General features: G+C 44.0%; 1 protein-coding gene and 1 pseudogene across 2 annotated transcripts in view; one reads left to right on the top strand and one right to left on the bottom strand.

Moving 5' to 3' along the window:
- The window catches only part of LOC309700493 (uncharacterized protein), a 2,098,293-nt gene that overhangs the window by 771,986 nt on the left and 1,313,491 nt on the right, over nt 1-12,816 (top strand). The window lies entirely within an intron of this gene.
- Nucleotides 5,163-12,816, bottom strand: part of LOC309700733 (neuroligin-2-like) — a 120,564-nt pseudogene continuing 112,910 nt past the window's right edge. The window contains exons 2-4 of the transcript XR_014280768.1: nt 9,715-9,868; nt 8,565-8,929; nt 5,163-8,259 (exon numbers count right to left, since the gene is read on the bottom strand). The product of XR_014280768.1 is annotated as a neuroligin-2-like (transcript). The remainder of the gene's footprint in view (nt 8,260-8,564; nt 8,930-9,714; nt 9,869-12,816) is intronic.

Genomic DNA, 12,816 nt, shown 5'->3' with positions numbered 1-12,816 from the left:
GCTTTTATACATAATAACAGGACACGTGTGATCTGAGCGCTGCTGTGGTTGCTGTGCTGCACGTCTTCATTTAGATAACAGAGACATCTAGTGGTTCAGAGGGAGAACTGCAGGAGGTGGAGCTGTGTTTTAGCATGGAAAACTTTTTATCTTTTAGGCGCAGATACAAATATGACAAGTATCAGTGTGAGATACAAAAGGTCACATCAGTCAGCAGAGGGAACAGTGATCACACAGCAATGTAAGAATAGAAACATAACAGTGAATCTGGACATGTATACAGAGGGAAGCAAACAAACAGGATGTAACACTACATTAAAGCCACAAATGTGAAGAAAACAAACACAAAGGAAAATAAATTTGATCTCAGGAATCCAAATCAGATGCTTTAGAGCAGGGGTCGGCAACCCTGGGCACGCGTGTCACAGCTGGCAAGCGAAGGGTTAACTGATGGCACGACCATAGCTGGACTGGCCATCGGGCATACCGATGGTGATTTTTCGTTTTTCTGGGCCAATGATGTTTTTTTATGATTTTTTTTTTTTGTAACGGTATAAACGATGGAAGGTGGTGGATTGGCCGGATGCTGGTCGATGTGTAGAAATAACTCAGTTGTTTGGTGGTGGCTATGGCGGAGCTTCCACAGAGGCAGCAGGTGGATGAGGGAAAGGGGAGGCAGGAGGAGCAGAGACCCGAGGCGGCCGCCGGTCCGAGTGTTGGCCCCCTTGAACTTTCCCACATTTTGTCACATTACAGCACAAACATGAATCAGTTTTATTGGAATTCCACGTGAAAGACCAACACAAAGTGGAACGTAAATCATACATGATTCCAAACATTTTTTACAAATAAATAACTGCAAAGTGGGGTGTGCGTAATTATTCTGTCATGGAAAAACACACTGCCATCAACTGTTTTGTTTTTGTCAAAATCACTGTAATATAATCACTGTACCTTTATATACATGTGACTTATATTAATGCTGCTGCCCTCTTGTGGCTAAAGTGTAATTATGTTCTTGTTATTAGGGAAAACATTTGAGAGTAACATGACAAATGAGTCAGCACTTTGGCTTCAGCTTAAGAAATCCTCATTTTTATGTCATCAGTTATAGTTGCATGTATTCATTATCATAAGTTAACCTTTAATATTGATGTCTTAAATTGATTTTACTTAAACTAGCAATAATTTTATGGTTGCATTAAATAAATGCATCACTAATGAATGAACTATTTCAGTAATTAATTTAAAAAAATCGACATAATCAATTAAAGATATATATTAATAATGAATTATCCATTAATTTCATTTAAAATTTTTCAATATTTGTTTATATACAATTCAAATTAGTTAATTACATATTTAATCAATTATTGGTTTGTTTTCTATTTTGATTATTTTACTGACACATTTAATGAATTATTTAATGATGTATTTATTTAATTCACGTTGCTACTCCTGGCCCTGCATCGCTGTTCATAAATACATTTTATTTGTCAGCTTCACCCATCAAAGTCAGGGGGCGGGGTTAATGCTGATCAAGTCAAAACCATTGCTTTGGTCTGGTGGGCGTTCTTTTAGTGGGCTTTTCTGTCACGGCCTGCGTGGCAGACTATGATGAGGGGAAGGAGGACCCAAATGCCAACACGTTCTCACTCCCGTATGGAGGACCACAAGAGCCACGTGCATCGAAATAAAGAATTCTGTGCTTAAGTAATGAATTATAGAATAAATTCTGCATTTGTAAATTCATTTTTGAATTCCCATTTAATAAACTGATTTTTGAAATGCTTTTAAAAACTGCATTTCAAAATCCTTTTTCCAATTGCACTTTAATAAACTGCATAAATTGCATGAATGAAGGGATCCTGCAGCGAAACGGAGAGCCCAACCTCTGACTTAGTGCCTGTTTACTCAGTCTGACCACCTGTGAAGTTAACGCGCTAACGTGGCTAACGCTAGCATCACCACACGTAGCCCCGTTATTTTAAGGTCATCTTAGCTCATGAAAGTTTAACGTCGCAGCTGTACGAGCTAGCTACGTGTTTTGTAAGCTGCTGTGCTCTTCACAAATAAAGCTGGAAGCAGCTCAGACTATTAGAACCAGCACTGAGGCCTGTTACATTTATGTTAGAGCAACAGCTGCAGCCTTTAAACTAGCGATTAAAATGCTGACAGTAATCAGAATCAAAAACGGTTTTATTGCCAAATGTTGAGCAGGTTTACAACATTAGGAAATTGCTGCGGTGCTTCAGTGCAAACATACTGTCATATAACACTTAAATAAAAATAAAAATAAGGATTAAAAGTGCTAAGTAGATAGATATATACATGAGTGCAGGTGGTGATCAGGGCCAAACATGGAATGATGCAGTGAACACAGCGTAGGGTCACGTGGTAGTGGTGGGAACAGTCATACGGTTATTGTTCATGTGTCCAACAGCAGAGGGGAAGAAACTGTTCTTATGGCGAGAGGTTCTGGTGCGAATGGACCGGAGCCTCCTGCCTGAGGGGAGCAGGTCAAACAGACTGTGTCCAGGGTGAGAAGGGTCAGCTGTGACTGAGCTGCACGCCCCAGTGTCCTGGAGGCGTACAGGTCCTGCAGAGATGGGAGTCTGCAGCCAATCACCTTCTCAGCAGAGCGCACAACATGCTGCAGTCTCTGTTTGTCCCTGATAGTGGCTCCAGCGTACCACACGGTGATGGAGGAGGTGAGGATGGACTCGATGATTGCAGTGTAGAATTGCATCATCGATCATATAATCCATTGTTTCAAATTAGACCTAAAACTCCCCCTTTTGACACATCTTCATGTGTCAAACAAAAGCACAACTAGAAAATTCAAAGAAAAAGGTTCATCAGATCATTTCTCAGGAAACCTCAGCGATTCTCCTCTCGAGTATATTTGCTCCGGGCCTGCAAACCTGTGTTTAAATAATAAAATCAGTTTAATTATCATGTTCGATCTTTTCAGCTCCTGGCTCCACCCAGAGCCTGCATCCCCAGAACGACCTAGAAACAAAACCTGTATATTAGCATCAACTTCACATTTAAACTCAGTTCCCCCCCTGTCCTTCCCTCACTGTGATCCACTCTGTGCTATAAGAAACTAAACTTAAAACACAACAGTTATCAGTCATGTGCTTCATACAAAATGTGCGTATGTTTTAGTTTCACGTTGATCCTCTGAGTGTCATGGTACTTCTTTTAATCTGACTTTATCAAATCGAACCAAAATAGGTTTGCTGTCTTTACTTTGCTCGTTTCCCTCCAGCACCACCTCGTATCACCTGCCCTTTCCCTTGGACCAGTGTTTGTTGTTCCATAACTGGATTTGGAATGTGACAAGTCCACCAATCCCCTATATAACTCCTACATTTGGCTTTGGTTCTGTTTTCCTTCTATAAAATGTCATTGACTTCTACAGTGGCCTGCTTTGGTTAATGGTAACATCAGTAATATCAAACATTTTCTCCCCTTCAGCATTTGGCATTTTCCCAACAATATAATGTGACACCATCATCTAAACCCAGTCAATAAAACAACATTTTCTTAAAGCAAACATCAGCAACCCAAAATTAGCCGCCCAAGGGTGGAGTCTGCAGCTCCACTCTCATGTGAACCTTTCGGTCTCCCTCTCTCTCTCTTGTGCTCCTGCCAAAAGCAAAGCAAAGCATCCACCTTTTTCTTACCGGCGTCGTGAATTGTTTGTCAACATCTACTCATCCTAACGCTGGTCCAGTCTTTGTCACGGCTGCACAGCAGACAAGTGGAGCCTCACGCGCAAAGCATCAGAGTCTCCACCCTCATCAATATGAGCTCATTTATTTGTTGTTTCTTTTGTTTTTAGAAAAAGAGTTCTTTATGATCTTGGACTGGATTGACTCGCTGTAATCCTTTAGACAGGAACTCGCAGGTTCCCACAGGTGACCTTTCCCTCAGCCCATTGTAATCTGGAAAAGCTCACCTTATATTTGCTCTCACAACAATGTTTTACAGCGCTGTTAATTCAATCTTGCAGGCCTGCTTAGAACAAAGAAGGAGGAAAAGAGAGCTGATTATTAGCTCATCAGAGCACAAAACATCATCACCAAAGGGGGCGACACCTGACAGTTTTCTCTAAGTGCACTGTTACAGAAATAATGAGCCGCTCCTCGACATGTCCATGTTTAGTAAAACTCCCTCTATTGAAATAAGAAAACAAGCCAAAGCTAACTGACAGAATGAACCCATCACTAAAACAACGACCCCAAAAATCTTCATCACAGAAAAGTTTTGCTTACTAATCCAACAATATGTTGTGGGAATTAGAACTTTCCGGGCCATAAAGCTTTTGCCCGACTCTTGGCTTAACTAATACTTACATAGTCTGAAATCAGACTTAAAGTCACTCCCTCTGTTCATTTAGGATAAATGTATCTATATCTGATTTAGGCTAAGTGCCTTTTGTTTAGATGAACTGCTGGACTTCCAGACCAGCAGGTTTAGGGAAGTCTTTATGGGGTCACACTCTGACCCCCCCACCACACACACACACACACACACACACACACACACACACACACACACACACACACACACACACACACGCACACACACACACACACACGCACAGGCAACGTACTCTTTGTTTGTATGTAGACGTCATATGTTAATGAACGTCATATGTATATTCATGTAAGATAAGATAAGATAAGATAGAACTTTATTAATCCCTCGGGTGGGTTCCTCTGGGAAATTCGACTTCCAAAAAAAGCACAGCAACGACCAAAGTTACAGTTACAGAACTGTTATATATATATATATATACACACACACACACACACACACACACACACACACACACACACACACACACACACACATATATAAATACAGAGACAGAAGAGAAGAGGGGACAGCACAGTTCCCTGTGGTGCTCCTGTGCTGCTGACCACTGTGTCAGACGTGATGTCCTTCAGCCTGACGTACTGTGGTCTGTCGGGGGAGCGGACGAGAGCAACTGGGGTGAAGCGAAGGAACGGCGTTTGTCCGGTTCTCTCCCGTGCACGGGAAACATGAAGAACTTTGCCTACTCGTGTCTTGCTTTGCTATGTAATTAAATTGTCCTTAACGTTCCAACAAATAGGTTTATGCTACAAACCTATCACTGAGGTTAACTACACAACCCCTCGCCACCTCCTTATACACAGGAGTGAGTACAAAAGGGTTCGTACGGACGCATCAGCCGGCCGTCCTTCTGCTCGACACTGTTAGCTGAAAGATGATCGGATCATCCTCTGTCCTGTATTTAAGGCTGAGAGTCTTTGTCCAGTCTCTTTTCCACAGCTACTGTCCACAGCACTGATCCACCTGCAGCACAGCCCCACTCAGTTGTTTTATGATTTATATTGTGCACGTTTCCCTTCCACTGAGCTTACAAAACCTCTGACAGGAGAAGTCAGGCATGTGTTTCCCCCACCTCCCCTTTTAGGCAGTAATAAAATAGAAAACAAACAATCAAACAGGCTAAAGCTAGAGCACAAGCAAAGACAGCACCGGTGACTAAGTTCTCCCATACTGGACGTACGCTACCACGTGGGCTCAAACAGCAGCACATCAGCTCAGTTTACATACTGTTGACATCTTCATCAGAGGGTCAGCAGGGAGCGCTGCTGAGCTGCAGTGGTCTCCACCAGAGTGACGGAGCAGGAATCACAAACAGCACAAACCCACCGTGTTGTTTCCACCCTGTTCAGGAGATCTGAGCCCCCATCCCTTTTTTTCATGTTGCAGCTCTGCACTGCAGGCCCTGAACGCCTCCCGGTTACCCTCAGTGTGCTTAGAGTTTAATTTACAACCGACGAGCTCACAGATCATCTGCAGGCAGGTGAACGAACCCTTAATGTGAGGATAATAGCAGAGCTGAGCTGAGGTCAGAAATAGTCAGGAACGGTGTCGACACAGTGAAGTCAGCTGTTTGGGAATTTGTCTGATTATCAGTTTGGGGGGGGGTCGGTGTTAAATAACAAAGGCGGTGTAGGATGGAGAGAGGAGGAGGGAGGGAGCAGTGATGATATGAAGTCAGAATACACATGTGGCAGACATAAGGGGGTCAGACAGGAGCAGCATCAGTCTCTGCTCTGTTTTGTTAATAACGTAGAAAAATAGTTTTGTACAATCAAGCTACATCGACGGACGCTTTACCTCACGTACCCTAAAATGAAAAAGTAGTGACAGTAAGACGGAGGCTGCACATGACACCATGACTGAGTTCACAGCTGTTGCTTTGATTCTAACGTTTAAGACTTTTGGCATCGACTCCGTTTTAATAAATGAGTGCTGGGAGGCGTCGTTTGACTTCAGGAGCTCCTGCAATGCTCCTGCGATGCTCCTGCGATGCTCCTGCGATGCTCTTACTCTGCGGGAGAAAACCAAAAACCAAAAGTAGCAAACATGGAGCGATATGACTCGTTTAGATTTTGGGAAACGTGCATCGACAGGTACAGTGTCCTTTTCCCCGCGTCTTTAAAAATAATTCATGCATAGATCCCCCACTGAAAAAACCCTTTTATATACTTTCTCCTTTGTACACATTTTATATAGAACTATATATAATATCATTTCTCTATATCTATATTTTCAGAAAAATTCTTTCCACACAATAAAAAACAACAATTAAACAAATGCTTCAAACAAAACAACAAAAAGAGAGAAGATGGAAGAAAGAAAATCACGACTGAGGCCAGTTTGGCACTTTGTCATGAGAACATGACAGAACTCTGTTAGTTGACGGTAAATAGCGATACTCTATTTTTCTTTGGTTTTTCTTCTCCCTCGATGAGAAATGAAACACAGCAGTACTTACTTGGCACCTAAAAATGCTGGTAGAATGAAAGATATCAGTGTTTTCATAGTTATATGTTTAGTGTACGCCTCCCCCTCCAGACTGCTCAGCAGATCGGGAATTTTTAGAGAAGAGCAGGAGGGAGGCGTGTCAAATGAGAGGAAGAGAGCAGTAATAAAACACGGATGTAGAAAAGAGAAGCATAATGTGCACATAACACACAGGAGATGGAAAAAGAGATGACGCCAACGTAAAAAAGAGAAAACAGCGAGGAGCGAGAGAGCATTCGTCCCTTTGACAAATGTTGGAGGTCTTGAGCCTGGAAACAGCAGACCGTCTTTGAAAACAGTATCTTTGAAAGATCTGAGTCACCCACCCCAAACTGCTCATCTGCTGCTGGACACTTCAGTTGCACCTCCACATGCCACCAGTGGAGGGAGCTGCCAAGTTTCACAGCACATGACGCAGCAGGTGTAGTTGCTTTTGGAGAAAGAAGAGAATAAGAGGACAGAACGAAGGCCCACGTCTAGAGGCCTCCCTTCCAGAGCGGAAGCAGAGCCAGTGTTCCTGGTCCCTAGGTGGCGCTGTGTCGGGCCTGTCCCTACTATACCCTGGTGGTGGAGTGGGGGTGGGGCAGGGTGTTGTTGTGGCCGGTGGAGGGGAATGTGTTGAAGGCGTGAAGAGGCTGCATGCTGGTGATGGTGCTGGGGATCACGGTGATGGTGTTTGGCTTCATCAGCGGCACGTTGTCGGGGGCGCGGCGCAGCGCCAGGGTGTAGTCGGGAGGGCAGGCGGGCCGCAGGATGTCGTGGGGTCGCAGGGGCTCCATGTCGTGGTGAGCGTCGTGCTCCCAGTCCTTCATCTGCAGGGACATGATCTCCTCCTCCTGGCTGTGAGCCAGGTCGTTGGCGGGGCCGCCCCGCTGAGGGGACAGCCGGTGCCGGCGCATCTCGTGCTGCTTGTCACGCTTGTAGTAAAGGGCGGCGAAGGCCAGGATGTTGAGGAAGAAGAGCGACGCTCCAACTGCAACTGTCACGCTCAGTTCGGTGGAGTAGTCGCGGGTGTGTCTGGGAAAGAGGTCCTGGGGCGGGCGCTCTGAGCCCTCGGGCTCAGGATCTGATGGGAAGGTAGGGTAAGGATGACGAGTGGTTCGAGGAACGTTGTTTCTGGGCCTCATGGTGCCGGGGTCACGGCCTGCGGGGGAGCGCGTAGTGGTGGGAAAGAGCACGTCGTGCAGGCTGTGAAGATGAGGGACTAATTCCAGCCAAAAGGCCACTTTGTTAGCTCTGTAGTTGTCTCTGACACGAGGTTTCAAACCGATGTGAAGGTACTGCTTGTCCTTCCAGTTGAACTTGGTCCAGATGACCTCCTCGAAGCGGTTGGGCTTGGTATGAATGAACTTGGTGTCCTGAGGGACGGGCAGGTTGGGGTCCCTGGTGGAGCATAAAGGTTAAACGTTTCAGTTCAAAGTTATATTCAGTCTCCATTATAAGTAACATGTGGCATCAATAAACTGAATACAGACAGGAGGCCCATTCTCTGTGCAACCTTTAAACTATCTAAGACCAACCGGCTGCTCTGGGATCTGGATGCTTTTGGTGAACCAGTATGTTCAATTCTTCAAAGCCACACGGGAATTAAACTAGCAACCTAGATTCAAGTATTCAACATGACTAGAAGGCTATCAGTGAACATACAGTAACGTGTACAGTTTACACTACTGTGACATGAGGCCTACCCAGTCTTTGCGAAGTTAGTCCAGTAAGTCATGACCACAGCGCTCAGCATCACATCGTTCTTGGAGAAGTTGCACGGGAACAGGTCCGTGGCACCGATCATCGGTACGCCGAACACGTAAGGTATCTCGTCTCCGTGCGCGGCGTCGGCACTCGGGCCGCGTCTCGGTGTGGCAGTGGTGGTAGAACGTGTAAAAGTAAACTGGGGACTGAAACTCAGCGTGGAGTTTGGCAGTGGCCACAGCTGGTGCCACCCACTGGTGGTCCGTAAACAGGGCCAACAGAGTCTTCCGCCGCATGTCGCCGTTGTCCCTGTCCGCCCAGTCTGTGTACATGAACTTAATGGTCTCCCTCAGGATGTCTTTGCCTGGTGAAGAAGCACAGGAGGGGACAAAAGGAGGGGGAAGAAAGATAAAAGTGAAAACTGCTAAGAGTAAAGTAACAGCAGTGCAAGACATTTTTTAAGAGATCGGTCTGATCAACAGATATGAAACCAAAGCAAATGTTGGTGAGATGAACCAAGAGCCAGGAAGCGAGTGAGAAATCTAGAGAGGAAAAAAAGTCTTTCAGATAACAGAAGGAGTGACAGGCAGCAGAGAGGAAGCATGACTGCATTATCCAAACATGTCTGTACTGTGACTGTGGTCCGGCTGTGAGGGGTTCGCAGGCCGATCTGTCAGAAACACCGACACTGAGATTGGGAGCCCACTACCTGGGGGATGATAGCATTACTGCCCACAGAGCCTCAAAGGTTAAGGCGCAGACACGCCGTGATGTGGATGAGTGGCTCTCTTTAGCACGCTTGTCTTGTTTGATGCACTTCACTGGGCTCACATGTTACTGATTCCATTCTTTACTCGCATGTTTTAAACGCTTAAAGCACTTTCACAGGTTTTGATATTCTTTTGAAAATTCATGTGAACTCAAGCTGTCAGAATTGTAATGTAAGCTTTGATAATTGTCCACATTTGTCATTTTGACGATTATCCGTTTATTTTAATGAATACAGCAAACAGAAAAAAACGAACAAATCAACAAACGCGGCTCCTAATGAGACAAAACCTGATGATGCTGCAAAATGCAGTTAAGTGAAAGGAGGCTGTAAAATGGAATAACTGAAAAAGTGGCAGTGTACAGAGGTGGCGTCCTCACCCTCTGGGTAGCCGTAGAGGTTGTCAACAAAGCTGGAGATGGTGTAGTCGAACGCCGCAGCTGAGATGCCGTCGTTGTCCTCACTGTCGTCCACAAACTTCAGCCCCTCTCCCTGGTTCACTCCTATCAAGATGTCATAGTTTAGGAGCTCCCCCTGGTGGAGCAAATAAGGAAGAACATGCTGAGTGCTGGAACAGAGCCTGTGTGCATCACAAGTCTACAACAGGAAGTGCAGCTGAAGCACAGCTTTGTGAATTGGCAGCATTTCATTTCCCAGTAAACAAAATAAAGATTTGCTGTTGCCATGAAATTCCTACTATAAACTGTAAATACTGCAATATATGCAGGGTTCATACACATTTTTAGGGTCAAATTCAAGCACTTTTTAAGCACATTCAAGGTCAATTTTCAAGCTTTTCCAGCACATTACCAAAAAAGAAGCATGTTTCACTTTGCATCACCTCAGTAAGACCTTGTAAAAATTTAAACAAATCATCTGAGGTCGATTTAAATGTCTTTTGTTCCCCTTTTGTTAAAAGAGCAGCACACAAAAATACAGAAAAAGGAAACGGTTGCCTTACATGCATATAGTGTACAAACTCAAAAAACACATTCCTCTTAAAAATGTGCAAATGTGAACAAATCAACTTGTTAGAGATCTTCATCTCCACTGTAAATAAACAACAAGCCAGAAAACAAGAAAACTGCACCAAACACCACAAACACCAACAAATTAATGTCTTCTCATCAGACATTGAAGCTTCTTTCCTGTGTGACATAAAAAATAAGAGACAGATGTTTGTTTGTTTTTTTAACTAGTTAAGCACCCACGCTCAGTCATCCACCCATTCACGCACTGGTGATGTAGCTACAGCCACCCTGGGGCGCCACCAGGCCCTCTGACCACCACCAGTAGGCAACGGGTGAAGTGTCTTGCCGGGTGAAGTGTCTTGCCCAAGGACACAACGACCGAGACTGTCCAAGCCGGGGCTCGATTACAAGGCGAACTCCTAACTCTTGAGCCACGATCGCCCAGTGGGGACATGGGGACATTTCAATTTCCAGCAGGAAGCTCCCCCTTTTTGTTAAACCCTTTAGATCAGGGGTCGGCAACCTGCGGCTCTTTAGTCCTTATAGTGCGGCTCCGCGTGGTTTGTGTATATAAATTAGCTGAAGTGTATTTTATTTATGTTAGTTCTTTTTTTAACTTGTAGTTCTAAATTGGAAGATTATTGTGATTTTGCAATATACAAATAAAATTATATTTTGTTATTTTTTCATCGCTCAAAATAAGCGTCACACTCGCGGAAGCCGGTGTACCCGGCGAAACGCCGTGCATTTATCGAGCCTTTCAACCCCAGATAGGCCAATTATGGCTCTTTGGCTCTTTGGGTCTTAAAGGTTGCTGACCCCTGCTTTAGATGAACAGAGTTTTTTAATTAAATACATATTCTTCAATAAATGTTCTCTTTTATAAAAAGTAGGATAATTAAAAAAACTTTTATTATACCTCTATTGAGTAGAAAAAAAAACTGTCTTGTTTTCTGTCGTCTGTTATATAATATTAGTGATGTTTGTGACAATTAATTTCTTAATCGGCTGGACTAACCAATAGTCCACAACCAGGAAACACTGAAATTTTAAGTTAAGTTTGAAAACAGTTTAAAAAAAAATACCCCATTCCAAAATGTCTTGTGACAATCTCATTGGCTTAGGGAATGATGATGTCATAGATCTTAAGAATCTTAAGTCCTTTGATGTTTTTCCTTAAGTAGGGGTGAGAAACAGCAAGTTTTAGTTCGTTTCAGCAGCAGCTGTGTTTGCAGCCTACAAAACGTTCACCACAAGCTCTTCAAAGTCATCGTATAGAAACTCCAACATGTTTCCAAGGAAAAAACAACCAATTCAAAAAGATTACGCCGCCTCTCCTTCCTGGCGTGGCCGGCCAATTTCCCCAAATGGCTCCTCATCCTTCCAAAGGGCGTTAGAGGAGAGTAGGAAGGAAAACTACCTTCTCCAGAAAAAAATGCAACAAATTGAAGAAGAGAAACTTCAACTGGAGGACAAATGTAGACGAATGGAAGCCCAAAATAAAGAGCTGGAAGAAAGACAACAGCGCCAGCCGGACATAAAAATTATTAATGAGGGCTGGGGAATCAAGTTTGCTCAGAGCCGAGAGCAGATTGTGCACCTCATTAAAGAAAACAGGCAAAAGAGTGCAGAACTAAAAGAAAGGACCAACCAGCTCCAAGACAAGAAAACGATGACTGATAAGATACAACGGGATCTCCAATACATGGACCGAAAAAATCGGCTCCTCCAAAGACAGCTCCATGAAGCTGTGGAAGAAAAGAAAGAATTCCTCCAACAGAAGGAAGAGCAGGACAAAAAGCAACGAGACATGCAGCACGAACTGAAGAGCATGCAGGAAAAATACCGCATGCTGAGAGAAAGCCTGGATGAAACACTGCGCCAAAATAAAGACCTTCTTCAACAGAAAGAGCAACAGCAAGAAAGACTGAAAGAAGGAAAACGTATCGTCCAGGACTTTGAGTCTAAAAATCTAAAACTGCAAGAGTTTTGTAATCAGCTGGAGGACAAAGCAACTAAAGTGGAAGAAGAAAAGGACAAACTGGAGAAACGCTGCTCACAGATGCAGAGAAGGATCGATCAGATAGCGAGAAACAACTCCGAGCTCGTTAAGGGGATTTTGGTGGAATTCAATAACTTGAAGCGTGAAAACACTCAAATGCAGGCGCAAAAACAACAAGAAGACAAAATACATGAAGACCTGCAGCTCACGCTCCAAGAAATCCAGAAAAGAAACGAGCAGTTAGAAGACAAGCACAAAGAGGTCCAACAGAGAAATGCAGACATGCACAAGGACAAGCTGATACAGGAGGCAACATCCAAACAACTCAAAGACAAGCTTGAAGAACAACAAGCAACATTGGAAGAGGTGGAACAAAGATGTGAGAAACTTGAAGAACAAAACACAGAAACCATCGATGAGCTGAGAAATCTCATCCTGGAGAAAAAAGCGCTCGTGGAAAAGTGCATGAAAAAAAAGAGAAAATGGTTCCACTTGTTCCGGAGGAGAGA

Source organism: Aulonocara stuartgranti (assembly GCF_965226115.1).
Source record: "Aulonocara stuartgranti genome assembly, chromosome: 3".
Classification (NCBI taxonomy): Eukaryota; Metazoa; Chordata; class Actinopteri; order Cichliformes; family Cichlidae; genus Aulonocara; species Aulonocara stuartgranti.
This window is presented reverse-complemented; position numbering and strand designations above follow the sequence as displayed.